The 19,685-nt window shown below is 45.2% G+C and overlaps 1 protein-coding gene across 3 annotated transcripts in view; it reads right to left on the bottom strand.

Annotated features, from left to right (window-relative positions):
• The window catches only part of NCOA1 (nuclear receptor coactivator 1), a 287,343-nt gene extending 268,399 nt beyond the window's left edge, over positions 1-18,944 (bottom strand). For 2 of the 3 annotated variants that reach the window (XM_028725219.2, XM_028725222.2), the window contains exon 1: positions 18,518-18,943. The gene's annotated coding sequence lies outside the window, so the exon portion shown is untranslated. Of the gene's footprint in view, positions 1-18,517 lie in introns of all 3 variants that reach the window. The other variant, XM_077925384.1, reaches the window with a different exon arrangement.
• Positions 18,945-19,685: the final 741 nt, after the last annotated feature.

The following is a 19,685-nucleotide window of genomic DNA, read 5'->3' as shown; positions in this document are numbered from 1 at the left end:
CTACCTTGATTTCAGCAAGGCATTTGACAAGGTGCCCCATGATATTCTTGTAAAGAAGCTGGTAAAATGCGGTCTTGACTATGCTACCACTCAGTGGATTTGTAACTGGCTGACTGACCGAACCCAAAGGGTGCTCATCAATGGTTCCTCTTCATCCTGGAGAAGAGTGACTAGTGGGGTGCCACAGGGTTCTGTCTTGGGCCCGGTCTTATTCAACATCTTTATCAACGACTTGGGATGATGGACTCAAGGGCATCCTGATCAAATTTGCAGATGACACCAAACTGGGAGGGGTGGCTAACACCCCAGAGGACAGGATCACACTTCAAAACGACCTTGACAGATTAGAGAACTGGGCCAAAACAAACAAGATGAACTTTAACAGGGAGAAATGTAAAGTATTGCACTTGGGCAAAAAAAATGAGAGGCACAAATACAAGATGGGTGACACCTGGCTTGAGAGCAGTACATGTGAAAAGGATCTAGGAGTCTTGGTTGACCACAAACTTGACATGAGCCAACAGTGTGACGCGGCAGCTAAAAAAGCCAATGCAATTCTGGGCCGCATCAATAGGAGTATAGCATCTAGATCAAGGGAAGTAATAGTGCCACTGTATTCTGCTCTGGTCAGACCTCACCTGGAGTACTGTGTCCAGTTCTGGGCACCACAGTTCAAGAAGGACACTGACAAACTGGAACGTGTCCAGAGGAGGGCAACCAAAATGGTGAAAGGCCTGGAAACGATGCCTTATGAGGAACGGCTAAGGGAGCTGGGCATGTTTAGCCTGGAGAAGAGGAGGTTAAGGGGTGATATGATAGCCATGTTCAAATATATAAAAGGATGTCATATAGAGGAGGGAGAAAGGTTGTTTTCTGCTGCTCCAGAGAAGCAGACACGGAGCAATGGATCCAAACTCCAAGAAAGAAGATTCCACCTAAACATTAGGAAGAACTTCCTGACAGTAAGAGCTGTTCGACAGTGGAATTTGCTGCCAAGGAGTGTGGTGGAGTCTCCTTCTTTGGAGGTCTTTAAGCAGAGGCTTGACAACCATATGTCAGGAGTGCTCTGATGGTGTTTCCTGCTTGGCAGGGGGTTGGATTCGATGGCCCTTGTGGTCTATTCCAACTCTATGATTCTATGATTCTAAACCGCCCTGTGATCCTCGAATGAAAGGCTGTATAGAAATGTAACAAATAAAAAATAAAATAAAATATATTTAAGGTCAAGTTCAAGAAATTAGTATTAACATATAAGGCCCTAGACAGCTCAGGACCGGGTTTTCCTAGCCAGATGAATGGGTCTTTTTTGTGAGTGTCTATTTTGTATTGTATATCTATCTATCACACACGCATATATATATCTGTATTTAAATGTTGTATTTAAATGTTTTTTGGCAGTTTTTATTGTACATTGCCTTGAGGGGAGGATTGACAAAGCTTAGTGAAAGAGGTAATCTGCCTGTCACTTTTACTAGAAAGACGAAGGGACCTCTCCCCAGGCAAAGGTAGGTGGCCTGGTCTGCATCATATTTCCCCAAATCGTTTGCACTCCAGATATTGTGGACCACCACTTCCATCATTCCTGACCATTGGCTATGTTGGCTGAAGGTTGGGGAAAGCTGTTCTATGTCACTGTTTTCTAACTGATGGGTCACTTGACCTCCCTCCAAGATGGTTCATATGATGCATCTTTTGGAGAGCGAAGAAGAGGCAAGGACTAAGATAGATAGGGAAATGGGAAGACATAAACATATTAAAAGGTAAGGATAATATACTAAAAAATTAAAGGTGGCTTCCATATTGCAGGAGAGGGTTAAAGGTGGGTCCTGGCTTTGGAAAGGTTGAAAGCCAGCAACCAAAGCTGTGGAAGAAAGCTTGAGGATTGGAACATGGATTCTGACATTGAACAGCGAGAGGCACGGGCTCTGACCTTTGTAACCGAGTTGCTGAGCCTGTTTAACAAGCGCTAACGAGCCTTAACTTTTGTGCAATAACGAACTGCTTCTCTTGTTTTTCCCTCTCCCGTGGCTGCCGGTCTGTTCTTAAAACTGCGGCCATTTGGATTTCATCACTCAGTTTCAAGATGCAACCACAGCCTGTACGTTGTTAAGGGAGATTTACCTATGAGAACAAGGTTCACATCCACAGCTGTAATAAGCCAGCGTATTTGACTTAAGAGTTCTGTTAAATGGCAGGCAGTGGCTTCTGGGTCAGATTATAACATCTCCGCTGGCTGCCTCCTTATTAATCTAAGCTTCCTACTCTCGTACCAATTCTCGTAATTGCCTCCAGACCCCAGTACGCACGCAGCCCTTAGAAGGCGTATCCTGGAGTATCCTGTGCCCTGCTGAGGAAACAAGAGTAAGGCAAAGATCTGGTGGGAATTCAAGGGCTCATAAGAAGATTTTTGAACAGAACACTTCTTTAGGTTCAGGGGTACACTTCTAGTGTTTTGCTTTTCTACGTGGCTGCTATTCCAGTGTTGAAACACACATGTATTATAAGCCAAAGGCAGCATTCCCCATCCTCCCGCTTCATGTACTGCAGGGGTCAGCAAACATTTTCAGCAGGGGGCCGGTCCACTGTCCCTCAGACCTTGTGGGGGGGCCGGACTATATTGTGGGGGAAAATATGAATTCCTATGCCCCACAAATAACCCAGAGATGCATTTTAAATAAAAGGACACATTCTACTCATGTAAAAACACGCTGATTCCTGGACCGTATGCAGGTCGGATTCAGAAGGCGATTGGGCCGGATCCAGCCTTTGGACCTTAATCTGCCTACCCATGATGTACTGTACGTGAAGCAGATCTAGTAGTACCCAAATGGTGGAGCACTGCACATAAATTTAGGGTGACTCCATAGTAACCAATGTAACCAATTATTTTGTAAGCTTCTTTACATAATATTTTGTGCTTTAGCTAATATTATTTGAAATCCAGTTAACACTAAACTATTTCTGTGTTAAATGGCTTGATCTTCCCTCCAAGAATAGCCATCCTCATGCTCGAATCCTGTTTGCTGGTTCCTCACAGGCATCTGGTTGGACGCTTTGAGTACAGGATGCTAGACTAGATGGACTTCTTGTGAACCGCTTTGAAGTTTTTCTGGGGGGTTTTTACAACCAAGGTAAAGGTAAAGGTACCCCTGCCCGTACGGGCCAGTCTTGCCAGACTCTAGGGTTGTGCGCTCATCTCACTCTATAGGCCGGGAGCCAGTGCTGTCCGCAGACACTTCCGGGTCACGTGGCCAGCGTGACATCGCTGCTCTGGCGAGCCAGAGCCGCACACGGAACACCGTTTACCTTCCCGCTAGTACGCGGTCCCTATTTATCTACTTGCACCCGAAGGTGCTTTCGAACTGCTAGGTTGGCAGGCGCTGGGACCGAACGACAGGAGCGCACCCCGCCGCAGGGATTCGAACCGCCGACCTTTCGATCGGCAAGTCCTAGGTGCTGAGGCTTTAACCCACAGCGCCACCTGCGTCCCTTTTTACAACCAAGCGGTGTATAAATTTTATAAAATAAAATCCAGCAGGCTCTTCTTATGTGACATAATCTTGCATGTCACACTTCTGGTTGTTTCACTCGTGTGTAAAATGCCATTTTGGAAAACTGTTTCCAGATAATGAAACTTGGAAAATTTATCTTTAAAGTGATATAGAACATGCTAACTATGAGAATGACAAGTGGGTCTGTAGGCATTTTCATGTAGCTGCCCTGTATTTGCTGCCTAAACCATTTTGGAATAAATTTCAGATCTTCATGAAAGAAGATAAAGTATTGGGCAGGAAGGGCCACAAAGACGGAATAGTTACTGCAGCATTTCAAGTGCTGCAGCCAGCCTCCTCCCCATTCCATTTCCCATTCTACGTACTCACAGCTTGCCTTTCTGCTATTCTTCCATCACCTTGTTGGGGGCAATCTCAATTTACTCCCTCTCTCATGTGTTAGCAAAGCAGTGGCATCTTGAATAAAAAAAGGAGAAGCCATTGCTCAGTAGCAGAACACATGCTTCACATGTAGTAAGTCTGAGATTCAGAGGATCCCAGGTAGCCAAGCTGGAAAAGAACCCTGGCCAAGATCCTGAAGGGCCACTACCAGTCAGAAGGAACAAGAAGAAAGATCGGGTTCAGTACCAGGCAGTTTCATATGCTTAGATTTATTCATAGAAATGCATTCCCCCTTATAGGTGTTCCAGGGCAACTTCCAGACGGGTGCTATTTTGTGGGTGGGATTCAGTCATACAGCAAATTCAGGATCTGCAATTAAAATGGATTTGGCACTTCTTGAGCAACACTCTTCCCCTCACCCACCCAAAACCAATGTTTTGTATTTTAAAAAATGACAGACAAATGCACTGGAGTAACAGTTGGTTGGCATGCCATCTTATTACCTCCCCACAAACCCCGTGAAAGCAAATCAGCATGGATGCTCACTAAACAGGTCATCTGAAAGGAACCCAGGAGTTGCACTCAAGTACCTAGGCCCCATATTGCTAGGTACAATCCAAACAGCCACCATCAAACACTGTAAGAGGACAGGCCAGAGTTACAGTAAGCTCTAACAACCCAGAAACATGCTTCTGTGAGAAAGCACAGAGCCCAAAGAATGAGCCAAGGGGTGGAGGGAGGTGGAAGGAAGGGAGAGAAAACATGCAGTCAGCAGCAAAATCAGTGCAGAGTAGAAGCAAGAGAAAACAGCTGCAGATTTCATGTCACCGTCATCCAGCTGCATGCCTCTGCTGCTTTCCTCCAATCCAACTGAACGCATTTCTGGCCGACTCCTACAAAAGCCTCCCCCTTCCCCCCAGCCCACCCCGCCATAGTCCCATGATCAGAAGGAGGGACAACAGCTGCACGAGTTCCAAGAGACCCCAAAGCAGGGTGCTGGATGTCATCCTGCATTCCTGGACAGCATCCAGAGGCGGCCCTCTCCTAACACAGGGGCTGCCAGTGACTGACAAAGGACTACTCTATGCCAGCAGAAGATGGGATGAAAAAAGAAAAGATTTTAATGTAAATAGAGGAGGGGGGGTTTCTTGTTTAATGCAATTATTTTCCAATCCACACTTTTAACAATGATTTGTTCACCCATGTATATCAGTCATCCCTATAGAAAACTCAAAGAGGTTTTTCCCTAAGCTTTCTAACAGCATGAGAAACCACTGGGTATATTTAGGGGTAGAATCAACGAAAGCAGGACGATAACTGTGCGAAGACAGTCTCACGGTTTGGTCAAACCCAACGCCTCTCTCCGAGATCAGAACCCTTTAAGGGGGGGATAGGCTGCAGGAGGAGGAGGAGGCAGCAGCGATACACACGGCCATTCGCAGGAAAACTGCCATCCAGATGTGCATCGCCAAGGGAATGAACACTCTGGACAGACAAGAGGTCAGTTCCATGGAAGCAATCTGAGAAGGAACACAGGGACAGGAAAAGTTGGGAAGCGGGGTGGGGGCCTCAAGGAAGAAACAGAAAGCAAAGGCTAAGAAAGGCCTTAAGACCAGGGAGCTCTGCACAGGGTGACCCTTCGTTGCACTGAGAACAGTTATATAGGGGGTGTTGAAGGGTACAGTGCCCAAGTATGCAAAAGTGAGTAAATTGGTGTAAGACAGACCCAAAACAGAGAAACAAACCAACACCTGCTTCATGTTTGTATAAACATGTCACTGCCTACACATATAGCAGCTGATTGCCAGCTAATTGTGTCCCTAGGAATCTATGAGATCCCACCCAAGGGTCTTCTGATCTCCATTAGCTAGCTAGTGTATACTATAAAAAGGTAAAGGTACCCCTGACTGTTAGGTCCAGTCGCGGACGATTCTGGGGTTGCGGCGCTCATCTCGCTTTACTGGCCAAGGGAGCCGGCGTTTGTCCACAGACAGTTTTTTCGGGTCATGTGGCCAGCATGACTAAGCCGCTTCTGGCGAACCAGAGCAGCACACGGAAAAGCCGTATACCTTCCCGCCACAGCGGTACCTATTTATCTACTTGCACTTTAACGTGCTTTCAAACTGTTAGGTTGGCAGGAGCAGGGACCGAGCAACGGGAGCTTACCCAGTCATGGGGATTCGAACTGCCGACCTTCTGATCGGCAAGTCCTAGGTTCTGTGGTTTAACCCACAGAGCCACCCACGTCCTGCACCTGTGTATACTATAACATAGGCTTAAACGTAAAGATGTGGCATGCATTAAAAATCAAAAATAAACCCTTGCATTCTTACCATGCATCTGTGTCTTCTGTAATGAACACTTCATGTATGTTCTGGGTATGGCAAGAGACATATCACTATGGCAACAATGTGATCGGAAACTTGGCAAGAGGCTGGAATATTTTAATGTATGAAGGGGTGACTATGCAGGGGAGTGGGTCCCCAAGATTTCCATAGTTTCAGGCAAGATACGTATCACTTCCCTTATGCAGGGAACACAGAGAGGCAAATGGGGACCAGGGAGAGAAACCAAGGTGAGCAGACTGAAGTAAAAAGGCTTTATAGGCAAGTTATATGCCTTCTTACTGTAGCTTGGAATTCAGCCAGTATGTTTGTAAGAAAGAGGGCAAAAGAAATCCATACAAATAAATGGCACCGGATACGGAAGAACATATCATCTAACTTATTACTTGCCGATCTGGATGAAAAATTTCTTTGTAACTCAATGTCAGCAGTAGCACAGGGTATAACTGTTGGTGTGGCAAGGTGAATAGAGCAGAATTTTGGAGACTTCCTAAAACACTATGGTTTGGTACTACCATTATGAACTCAATCAATTAAATAGCTGGATATCTATTACCACATAATCCTAAAATTATACTGCTAAGCTCCCTTAAATGTTTAACCAATGACACTCACCTAAAAATTAACTGTAAACCTAACTGTGATTGCCAAAATGTGCCTAGCAGCCCAGAAAAAAAATGGATGCCCTCTTAATTTTTGGAAGACCAATTAAAGAATGGACAAATAGGTTTGTTGAAAGATAGACTTTATTCGTAATATTTTGGAACAATACATTTCTGGATAATATCCAAACATATGCTTATTTTTCTTTGTTTTGAGGACCTGCTTCCCCTTATTTTCTTTCAGCACTTAGCAGCCCAATATTTGGCCCTTTTTTATATACAGAAAGAGGTGTGTGTGTAATATGAATAAACCACCAAAATAAAATTAAAAAACCTGTTGACCAACTCTTATTTATTTAATGTACTATTATTATTATTCTGCTCAGCAATTAAAATGGGGGTGGGGTAGTTTACATTTACCTAGGTCTGCCTGGAAAAGACGCCGCCACCAACCTGTGTTAATCACCTAAGTTTGGGGACATTTGGACTTAAAAGGATTAAGAAACAAGATTTGAGCCCCACTTTTGAACATGGAGGTCTGGCTGGAAGGAACATGGACATTATAGAGAAAGTGCCCCTCCGAGACTTGGCGTTAATTATAAGGGACTTTCAAAGAAATCGGCAGAGAGGGACTGAGAGAGACTTAAGGGCCTCGGACGTGAGGTTGCCAGGCTGATAGTAGATGGACTAATGGACAATGGTTCTGGGATCGAAACCGGGGAAGGGAGGGTGGGGTTTGGAAATCCAAAGGGTGTTTGATTCTTTTTACTCTGTTTTTAATTTTGTGTTGTTATTAGTATAAGAATGGGGAATTCGTGGAAGGGAAACTGGGTTGACCTTAGAAAAAGTTTTCAAATGTAAAGGATTGAGGTATATAAGTTAAAAGTTGATATATAAATTGAATTAACTATAACAAATTAAGGTTAAAAATATAATATAACAAATATAAGAACAAATTAAGGTTAAGAATTTAGGGATAAGAACTTGTTGGATAAATATTTGGACATGGAATACAAGAAGGGGAGGTGAGGGGAAGTCACGGAAAAAAAGTGACTGAAAATGGGATTGTAAAAGATGAATTCTTTTTTTTCTTTTTTCTTGTTCTTTTTCTTTTTTCTTTTTGTATTATTTGAAACTCTAATAAAATATTATTAAATAATAATAATAATCACCTAAGTTTGGCTCTAGGCAAGCTAAGGAGCCACATCTCTTATAAGAGAGCAAAACCCCAACCCAGCTGCCAGGAGGTCCCTGGACTTGGGAGGTTCTTACAAGATCCTTGGCTAAAACCAACATGACAACATCAGGTTTATATAACAATATCAGCATAATGCATATGGCATATGGCATAAACATTAGCACGTGGCAAACTGGTGGCCTTAACATACAGTGTTTAAGTTAATTGTAAGTACAATTAAACATTAAGAATCTGTGACAGGGTAGTCCAGGGAATGATCTGTCAAGTCAATGCTTCTGGCAGTGGTTCTTCTAAGGAATTTCACTGTGAGGAGCTGCAGGAGAGTACTGGCTGTTCTATATGTTATGCTCTCAGTTCAGAGGATGAGAAGAGGCCAAGCAATCCTAGTGAAGCCTCCTGAGGGAGCAGCATACACCCTAGAACACGTTCCAATTCCTCTGCAACATGCAAGACTCCCATGAGTTACGTCAAAGTAAAAGGCTTGAAAACCACTGGAATACAGTGCCTGGGCAAGCCCAGCAACTCACAAAAGGACTCCCAAAGTCCTTTCCTTATACATTTCCATCTGAAAGCACATACAGAATACAGTGACCCCGGGGTCAGCAAACTTTTTCAGCAGGGGGCCGGTCCGCTGTCCCTCAGACCTTGTGGGGGGCCAGACTATATTTTGAAGGAAAAAATGAACGAATTCCTATGCCCCACAAATAACCCAGAGATGCATTTTAAATAAATGGACGCATTCTACTCATGTAAAAACACACTGATTTCTGGACCGTCTGCGGGCCAGATTTAGAAGGTGATTGGGCCAGATCCAGCCCCCGGGCCTTAGTTTGCCTACTCATGGAATACACATTTGCTTTACCAGTCAAGGAACAGAGCTCACAATTGCACAGGGAAAGTTACGAATTCTTCCTAAAAGGATGAAATTACATCTGCCAAGGATGTTGAAAGTATGGCAGAATACAGAAGAAGGTGGGACTAGATGACTCAAGGAAGTTGCTTGGAATTTGAATAATTTATTCTTTTAATTTATTCTAAATTCACAAAAAAACTAAAAATGGCAGAAGGGAGTGGCATTTGGGGGATTTTGCACAAAATTTGAAAGATTTATATGTACATGATTTTAGGTCTTGGTTCGGATCGCAATATTTTTCATTGTGATCATGTGAGGGGCTGAGTTCCACAATAAAGGCAAGCCATAAATCTAAAGGGGCAAAATTAAACCCCCAAACAGCCCCACTGAGGGCTGAATATGCTCAGAAGCCATGGCTTGCAGGCTGGCTGTTTTGGGGCAGGGGGAGGAGTGAGGAAACTGGATTTGAATCTCTTAATGCAGGTCCCACTTGTAAAAATAATTGTCCTACTTCAAAACAGCAAACTGAAAAAGGCCCCTCTCTGTACGCACACAGACAACCAGTCTAAAGCCACTCTGAAATAAAGTAAGCAACTCTGACCCAGTTTCCTTTATGTTTCTTCAGAGTCATGCTACTCACATGTACTCAACTTGGTTTCTCTTTTAAATAGGAACCGAACTTGAGATTTCATCATTCCATTCTCACAGCAACAATATTCAGTGCACAGCAAAAGAAAAGTTGCACAAACTGTTTGGACAGTTTGCTAAACAGTTAGCTCTGAAAGCCATTTATTCTGAAAGTGGAACTAAGCTCCCAACCCTCAGGAAAGCAATGTTGCAGCTGTATGTACAACTATGTATACCCAGCCAAACATAGACTGTCCATTTTCAGTTTCTTCTCTTTTATTCCGGCAAGTTATTGATGGTCTATGCTAGATTAGCTGAAACCAGGCAGTTTGGGACAATGAAATTTCGCTTCTGGCCAATACACCTGAGCAAGATATTTGAAGACCTTTTGACTTTATTGGGTGCAGGATTTCAACCCTGGTTTTTGGATGCTTCATAGTTCTGCTAGTCCTTCATTGCATAGCCAGTAAGGTAGTAAATATTACATGGTACTGTTGCGCTCAGATCCTGCTAACCGGTTTCCAACAGGAATCTGGCTGGCCGTTGTGAGAACAGGATAATGGGCTAGATGGCCCACTGGCCTGATCCAGCAGGCTCTTCTTGTGCTCTCAGAGGAAGGGCAGTTTAGAAATAAACCAGTAATAATATTTGTGAGGGACAGTACAATCCCCATCAAAGTCAGGAACACAGGGTGCTTCTATACACAGAGTCAGACCACTGAGCAATGCACTACACACACTGACAGAGGTTCTCCAGGGTTTCAGATAGCAGCCTTTTCCAACACTACCAGGAGAAGCTTAGGATCGAACCAGATCTACTACTAAGCTACGTTGCTGCATAAAACTAGGGCCAAAGCAGACAGCGTGAGGAAAAATAACAGTGAGAGGATATTTGCTAAGCATAATCCACAACTATTCTGAAATGTTTACTATTGCAAATCAAACTTTCATATATTTGCGGTAATATAATTTACAATAAGTTATATTGCAGCTCTATTTCTTCGGCGACTTGCCTGAAGTTGTACTAAATAAAGCTCAGCTCCTTCTTGTTGTTGATGAAATGGAAACCAAGCTAACATGTTTATACAACGCAAAGTTACATGGAAAGATCTGTATATTCTTTTCCCTACACAGAAGTGCTCTCCACATGGAAGACGCATAAATGTTTGATGCATCCCCAAGCCCAAATGAGACCCCACTGGTTCTGGCTCTGGATGCATTCTTGCTCGTTTTATGGAAACAGCCCATTCCAAATACAGCAGTTTGTGCAAAAAAAAACCAATCCTCAACCTACCAAACTCTTCAGAGTTGCCAGCCCTAATGTAAATCCAGATCTGGTTATAGTACAGAGGATAATTATTCCAGTTCCTGGGGTGGGGAAGTATTTACCTATAAGGCTCAACACAGACTACCTTACACAAGCAAGTTAGGCAACAGACAACAGACAACAGTTTCATTATGTATGAAATACTCTCAAGTCTTTTCGGATATCAACAATAGGCCTTATAAAATATTACAGCTCTGATGGTGCAACAGGCTTCCATGTGGGTGGAGCTTCCTCTTCCTCTCTCCCAACACACCTTCAAAAACAGCTCTATAAGGTTGAAGGGGGCAGGTGGATGGGGCGGGGGGGGGGGGGAATGGAAGTCCTGTTGCACCAGCAGAACCATATTAGCATAGCACCAGATGCAATTAAATATTTTAAGCCTGTGTCTCAAACAAAAGGTCTCTTTTTAATTTAATGTAAATGAAAGTAGCCTCCCATTGAGGCCAAGCACCTACACCAGGCAAAGGCATACTGGGCCCTTCAGATGTTTTGGGACTACAACTCCCATCATCCCTAGCTAACAGGACCAGTGGTCAGGAATGATGGATATTGTAGTTTCAAAACATCTGGAGGGCTGAGTAAAATATGTAAAAATGTTATCCCCCACATATGCCAATCAAAACTATATTTGCTCTTTCCCATAGTTTTTGCTTATTGTGCTAGCAGTTTCGAACCTAGCAGTTCGAAAGCACCCCCGGGTGCAAGTAGATAAATAGGGACCGCTTACCAGCGGGAAGGTAAACAGTGTTCCATCTGCTGCGCTGGCTTGCCAGAGCAGCGATGTCACGCTGGCCACGTGACCCGGAAGTGTCTGCGGACAGCGCTGGCCCCCGGCCTATAGAGTGAGATGCGCGCACAACCCTAGAGTCTGGCAAGACTGGCCCGTACAGGCAGGGGTACATTTTTATAGTTTTTTTAGTCCCATAGTCTTTTCTCATATAGTTTGTTTTAACACCCAAGTTGCCTTGCTTCTTTTTCTCTTTGAAGCACAACACAGAACTTTACCTAAAACTTTTTAAAACGTTTTCAAACGGTGAAGGATCATGGTTTCTAGCAAGCATAATAGGCAAAACAAAAACATAAAACTTTACTTTCACAAAAATAAGGACAACTCCCCCCATCGCTGAATAGCTTCCCCATAATATTATATCTTGCATTATTGATTCATAATTGCAACTTAGGTCTTGGGACTATGGGGGGGGGGCCTTATCACTGGAACTCCCACACAGGGAGTTCAGAAAGGCAATGACTATATACAGACCATGGGTGGGATTTAACTAAATTTTACTCAGTAAAAAGTCAGGCCCATTAATTTCAATGGGTCTACTCTGAGTAAAACTACCACCCACATTTTATGGTGCCTGTTGAAGGCTTTCCTCTTTCAAGAGCCCTCTAAGTCAAGATTTCTATAGCCAGTTGGTATGTTTATTGGACTTGAAACTGCTTTATATATACAATTATTTTAACTGTTTTTTAAATACATGCAATTGTTTTAGATATGTTTTTATTGTAAAGCAAAATCAATTCAAAATGCTTCATGAGAAGAGATTCATAAATGGAATAAGTAATACAGTAATAGTAATAAGTTCTGACTGCTTCCCTTTCAAACTTCCTGAACTAGCAGCAATCACCAAATTTCTCTCCAAATCAGCTCATTACAAATATACTTGAACAATGTAAGCTTAATAATAAAGGTAAAGGTACCCCTGCCCGTACGGGCCAGTCTTGCCAGACTCTAGGGTTGTGCGCTCATCTCACTCTATAGGCCGGGAGCCAGCGCTGTCCGCAGACACTTCCAGGTCACGTGGCCAGCGTGACAAGCTGCATCTGGCGAGCCAGCGCAACACACGGAACGCCGTTTACCTTCCCGCTGGTAAGCGGTCCCTATTTATCTACTTGCACCCGGGGGTGCTTTCGAACTGCTAGGTTGGCAGGCGCTGGGACTGAACGACGGGAGCTCACCCTGTCACGGGAATTCGAACCGCCGACCTTGCGATCGGCAAGTCCTAGGCGCTGAGGTTTTACCCACAGCGCCACCCGCGTCCCTATAAAGCTTAATAATAATAATAATAATAATAATAATAATAATAAACAACTAAGATTATATTTTCAAATGCATGATGCTCAGGAGTTGGGGTAAAATACATAATTCCGAAATATTTGAATAATGCATTCCTCCTCCAACCTGGGTATTTTCTTTGGTTGGCTGGTTGGTTGGTTGGTTGGTTGGATGGATGGAAGTCACTCTGGGTTGCCTTGGGCAAGATATAGGGACTAACAAATTTAATAAATAAAATACAATATTCATGCTTGCCGCAAGAGGAAATTTGTGCATTAAAAAAAAAGCTCAGCTGATGCATCAAATATCTCCATTTGATAACTTGATCCCCAAATATCATGCCAAGTTCTTGGAAAGAATGCAACAAGGGCAATGCTGCAATATTTGACAATGCATTGCCACACATCTCGTCAATCTGTTTTTCTTTAATCCACAGCGAATAGCCACAGACTTAAAGAACAATCCTGCAAAAAACAGAATCCTTTGTCCATATATTTGCAATGAACATCAGCTTGAGCTACTCCCCACGCCGGCGGAAAACAAAGTATTTCACCACCACTGAAATATGGTTTTACACTCAAGTTTTTCTATTTTAGGTCGCTTTCCTCCTTGTGGCCAGAGGGGGGGAGATCCCTCTATAAGTAGGCAAACCTATCTATTCACAGTTCTTGAGCACTCTTGCAGTATTAGAACTGTGAAGTATTAAAATTTGTGCATGTGCCTATACACACCTCCCAATAAAAACCAAGCACCCGCCACTGGAACAAATGAACCCGGGCAATCCAGTTGAGAGCATATGCAGGAATTTGCTTTGAGTACTAGAACTAGACAGGGTGGATCTGATTTACATCAAATCAATTAAATTAAATTAAATCGATCACGATTTAAATCACTAGTCAGCAAGACTTGATTTAAATCTCTCTTTTTTTACAGAAAGACTCATTCTTGCTGGTATAATCTTAATATTTACAACAGATGGTTTCATTTTTGGAATAATAAATTTTCAGAGTACTTTTTACAGCTATATCAAAAATTACAGATTTGGTTATACTATTAGAAATACATAGACAGATAATTATTAAATTATTGTGAGGTTTAATAAGTTAACTGTTTATATTTGCATAACTTTTCTGATGTACTTTACTGGAAGGAGAAAAATAATCATTTCCTTAATAACAATTTAAACAATTTATTTAACTAAAGCAATAACACTATGGCATATGTATCCATGTTTGTTAACTGATGTGGTTAAACTTAGACTGAGTTTTAGCACACATGAAAAACTTAAAACAAATCCTTATTTCCGGATGAACAGCCTTTGGACTATAATGTAACTTAAATAGAAAACTATCTTTAGAAAGATTTTTCCTACCAAAAGCATTTTATTTTAAAAAATCTGATTTAAATTTTTAAAAATCTGATTTTTAAAAAAATCTGATTTTTTTTATTTTTTAAAAAAAATAATTGGTTTTTATCCACCCTGGAAGTGGAGGACCTTAATAGTTCTTCCCCATTAAAATCCACTACTGTTTAACCCACATTGTCTATGTTGCAGCAGCATAATCCGGAGGGGTGGGGGTCATTTTGTTGCCGCTATTGTTAAAACAACAAGTTCTTACAGATCTACCGCAGATCACCACAAGATGAAAATGTCATAAGGACATCACGTAGGCCAATGGCCCATCTAGTGCGGCATCCCGTTTTCACCTTAGTCAACCAGCAAGCAAGACGCAAGCACAAGAACACCGATCTCTCATGAAGCATATTGAGACTAACCATGATGAGAGAGCTTAGCCACTGTAGCCAGCAGCCACTGATTTGTCTTCTCCTCCATCAATCTGTCTAATCCAGGGGTCAGCAAACTTTTTCAGCAGGGGGCTGGTCCACTGTCCCTCAGACCTTGTGTGGGGGCTGGACTATATTTTTTTGGGGGGGGGGGATGAACGCATTCCTATGCCCTACAAATAACCCAGAGATGCATTTTAAATAAAAGCACACATTCTACTCATGTAAAAACACCAGGCAGGCCCCACAAATAACCCAGAGGTGCACTTTAAGTAAAAGGACACATTCTACTCATGTAAAAACACACTGATTCCGAGACCGTCCGCGGGATGGATTGAGAAGGCGATTGGGCCAGATCCGGCCCCCGGGCCTTAGTTTGCCTACCCACGGTCTAATCCTCTCTTAAAGCCATCCAAGATGGTGGCCATCACTGCCTCCTGGGGGAGAAAAATCCATAGTTTATTTAAGGATGTCACTGTCTTTTGTTAAAACCACAACTAGAGCTCATGCTTACTTCGTTCTGCGGACTAGTATTTCTTCATATGCATAAGATTTACACACGCAACCAACAGAAAACCATTTCCAACTCTTCTTTCACTTTTCATTTCTTTTAAACTCACACACACACACTCAATCCATTTGAAGCAAATTACTTGGAATGAAGCCAGTTCTGCCCCATTGACCTCTGGTATTTTTCTTTCTTCAGTTTTAGGATAGATTTTAATGAACTCATTGTTTCTATGTGGTGTTCACTTTTAATTGAATTTATATTGTCAGTCACTTGGGCGGGGGAGTGACTCCAAGTTAAGAGACAGATTATATAAATGAAGTCAAATGAATGAACAGACATTGGATTTAAAGAAGTCTAAACTGATGCCACTCCAGGTATTCCAGGTGAACATTTAGTTTAAAAGGTTTGAAAATACCTGGAAGCCTCTTCCCATTTCTGAACTACAAAACCTTTGCTTATTTTTAAAACATAGTGTGGTTTACTTCAAAGAATACTTTCCAGTTTTTGTAATGTAAACCAGTAGAATGATTAGAATGCACAATAAAGGGTAGGATGATGACCCAGTTCTCAGTTACTGAAACGTCAACATGTGCCGCAGTACGCAAAGGTGCAGTGCTCTCAACCCACACTGGAAAAAAGTTTCCTTTCAGTCACTATTTATTTCCATCCTGAATGTCACATTCAGCAAAAAAAAAAAAAAACCCAAGTCATTCCCTCTTTCCTACCCATGAGATTAATTCAAGAAGAGGGTCACTTCCAGGATGTGAGCTTCAGAAACTTCAAGTTGCCTGAAGATGAGGGTAGGAAAGCCGTTTACATGCACTCAAACATGAGATTCATGCATATAATTGTAATGCCAGTCAGCAACATTATGTTGCAGGTGTAACGCATTAAACCATATTATCTATAAACACATTCACTAAGCTGGTTTGATAACACACTAGAGCAGAACTGGCAAGTGCCTGGGAAAGCCTTTTATATGAAACCAAACCATTCAGAAGGCAACACAAATGGGGCAGTCTCTAAACATAAACTCTAACACAGCACCAAGTCAGACCCGCATCACCCTCAGTCCTTATTCAAAGACTATTTCATCCCTTGCCCTTAAAAAAAAATAATAAATCCATCTCTTGAGCTCAAATTACCCTCCAAACCATCCGATACCTCATTACCATCTTGATTTCCTTCAACCAGAAAAACTGCACAAGTACATTACTTATTCTCCCCAGGCTCTCTGAAAGAGGAGTGTGTAAACAATTAATGCGCATAAAAGAGTTTGCTGCCTCTGCTTTTGATAATCCAACTGATGATGAGATGCAACATGCAAAAGCAAAGAGGCCACACTTAAAAGCAGCAACGGAGAACACCTACGCTGCCAGCCCAGTCTCTCTGGGCAATGAAGACTTCTGCTTGCTTACAGGCCCCCTGTTGCTGTGGGATTGTCACCAGCACCATCCACGGCGCATCTTTGCCCCAATATGGGCCCGTCGCACGACACCCTGCCCCAGCCATGTTTACGCAGTCAAAGCAGCCCAGACTCTTAATGACCAATCTGGACAAGAAGAAAGCAGCTTCACTACTTTGCTATTAAAACTTGCGGTGGTTGTGTGTAGTTTTGCAGGAGAACATGAACGCGCGGGCATGTCAAAAGTTTAGGTGTGGGAGAAGAGTAGGCAAGTTTTCCCTACTCCTGAAAGTTACACTATTCATCTGAAATTTTAAAGGGGAGGGTGTATGCGGCACTTGACATAACCCAGAAACGAGCAGAAGTATTCCCCCACCTACAGATTTTTAGCTAAACGACTTTGAACCACCATATACACACTTCCTCCCAACCCAGGCTCTCTCTCTGCCTCTGTACACACAAATACTTGCTGACACTCTCCTTCCACAAGCCTCCGATTTTAAGACTCAAGTGTCGTCCTGGTCCCCTGCTCAACTGACTCTCCCCGGGATTTGAGGGTGGGGGAAAAGCCCTCCCATTCAGAGCCAAAGTTATTACCGTTGCTTCACCACCACCACTTCTGATTTGTTGTGGGGAGGAGATAATGTCAATTCCAGGAACTGCTTTCTACTCTGGTTTAACCAAAGATGTAAAGGGAAACTGGATGGTACACCACATCCCCGCAGAGCCTGGTGCTGCTCTCTTTCTCCTTGGAAACCCCTTCCCATACATTCCAGGCACCCCCTTCCCACTCCATTCCCCCCTTAACTATTCCCCATAACTAAAGATCACTCCCACACAAGCACACCTTCTCTCCACTTCTCTACAGATCGCCTATGGGGTGGACTTTGGTAGTATGGCACCCTGCCTGAGAGATGGCAAAATTGGGCAAATCCCCCACCACCACCAATATTTCTTATTTTCACAATAACGGAGTACGTGCCAGTATAAATACAGGGATGATGTTGACTATGATGATTACTACTGCTACTACTTTGCACCCCCTCCGCTCTGCACCCTGTGTGAGGGAACTGCCCACCCCCACCCTAAATCCATCACTGCTGGGATCTTCCATTAGTCCCGAGTTTTGGGGTACTTTGCAACCTTCTCCTGGCATCTGACAGATCCCTCTGGGAGATCCCCTCGCCGGCCTATAGCTTTCCAGCTCCCTAGGGTCCTAGTTACCCATTTTTTCATTGCACAGCTCCCTAATCTGGGCTGGGGAGTGCAACCCCTTTGACCTGTCCACACCGATTTAGGGGAAAGGTCTTCTTCCTGCGGGGGGGGGTACCCCGTGGGTCCCCTTGCCCCCCCACACGCCCCCTCCTTCCCCACCCCAAAAGAAGCAAACTCCCTTCTATCTGCCACAACCTCCTCTTGGCACGGAGACCTCCCCCCCCCGGGGGGGGACCCCTGCTCTCCAGCACCCACCATACTCCCCTGGCAGACTCCCCACCCACCCACCCCCGACGACCACCACCCCCAATCGCCAGGCTTTTGCACCAACACGCCCCTGCCCCCTTCCCTGTCACTCCCAGACCTCAAAATCATACAATCCCCCCCCCCAAAAAAGCAGCCCTGCTCCTTCTGCCACTGCTCCTGGTGCAGCGCCCACCCACCCAAAAAAAACACACGCGCACCCCGCCCCCTCCTTCGCACCCACCCAAATCGCCCCTCGGAGGACCCCCCAAAATTCGCCCCGCCCCCTTCTTTAAACCTCCCCCCCCCCGCGAGCTTCTTCACCCCCCACAAAAATAATCAATTTTTGCAAACTCCCCCAAAGCTGCGCCCTTCCCCCCCCCCAAAAAAAGCAAGCCTCGGCCGCGGGCTTCCCTTCCTCGCCTGACAGCTCATCCCACCCCCGGCGGGCTCACCTGCTGCCTCCGGCCGGGCCGAGGCCTCCCTCCTCGGCGGGGAAGGACCGGGGGTCGCCGCCTTCCTTGGCGGCGAGGAGGAGGACCGGGCGCGCCCGGGGCCGGCGAGGAGCGCGGCGGGGGCGGCCCTCCCGTCCTGCTCGGGCGGCGGGCGCTGGCGGTTCTCCTGGTCGTCGCCGCCGCCCTCCTTCTTCTGGGGCCCCGGCTCCCTTGGCGGGGCTCCTGGGCGCCCGGGGCCCCCTGTCTCCGCGCTCGCTCAGCCTGCGGCGCCTGCTCCGCCTGCTCGGCTCCCGAGGGCGGGCGGAATGGCGAGGGGGCGCGGAGGAGGAGGAGGAGGAGGAGACGGGGCGGGACGCGGCCGAGGGGCTGGCGAGGGAGGACGGAGAGAGGGAGGCCGCCGCCAGAAGGGGAGGCCGCCGCCGCCGCCGCCGAGGCGAGGGGCCGAAACCGCCTCAGCCGCGCGCCGCCATCTTGGGCAGGATGGCAGCAGCCGCCTGAGGGGAACCGCCGGCGCCTCGTCCTCCTCCTCCTCCTCCTCTCCGCCCTCGGCCTCCTCCGGCCACGGGCAGCAGCGACACCAGGCCGCGCTCCCCTCGCCAGCCCGAGCTCGACGCCGCCGCCGCCACCGCCTCACGCTCGGGAAAGAGCGCCTCTAAGCATGTGCAGAGTTCCCCGGGCGGCGGGCGCAGTATCCTCCTCACCAGGCGTTAGATATTAACGAGAGGCTTCGTTTTAAGAAGGGGGGGGGGGTGTTCTGCTGCTGCTTTTCTCCCTGCAAGTAGACGGGGGAAACGGACAGCCATAGGAATTACTGGGGGGGGGGGTGCAGAACCGAGTTATCTGAGACGCAGTTAAGCATTTTTTATTTATTTACTTGATTTAGGGGGCAGATGCCCCCCTCTGTACCCCCCCCCCGCTACACCCACCCATGCACCCCAATTAAATAGTTGAGGGGGCTGCCCCCCCCCCCAAAAAAAGTTGATGGGCATTGCCATTCCAATGGTGGGTGGGTTGCACACGTCAAGTGAGCAATTATGCAGGGCAGAGCTCACCTGTTGTCGTCTGTCTCCCCCCCCCCCCAATATTTTATTCAAGTTGGCCCCCCTGGTGACAGCCATCACCTAAGTGTGAGTGTGCTTGGCAGGGTATTTAGGGCATCACCTGCCTG

This window comes from Podarcis muralis, chromosome 3 (genome assembly GCF_964188315.1).
Source record: "Podarcis muralis chromosome 3, rPodMur119.hap1.1, whole genome shotgun sequence".
Classification (NCBI taxonomy): domain Eukaryota; kingdom Metazoa; phylum Chordata; class Lepidosauria; order Squamata; family Lacertidae; genus Podarcis; species Podarcis muralis.
This window is presented reverse-complemented; position numbering and strand designations above follow the sequence as displayed.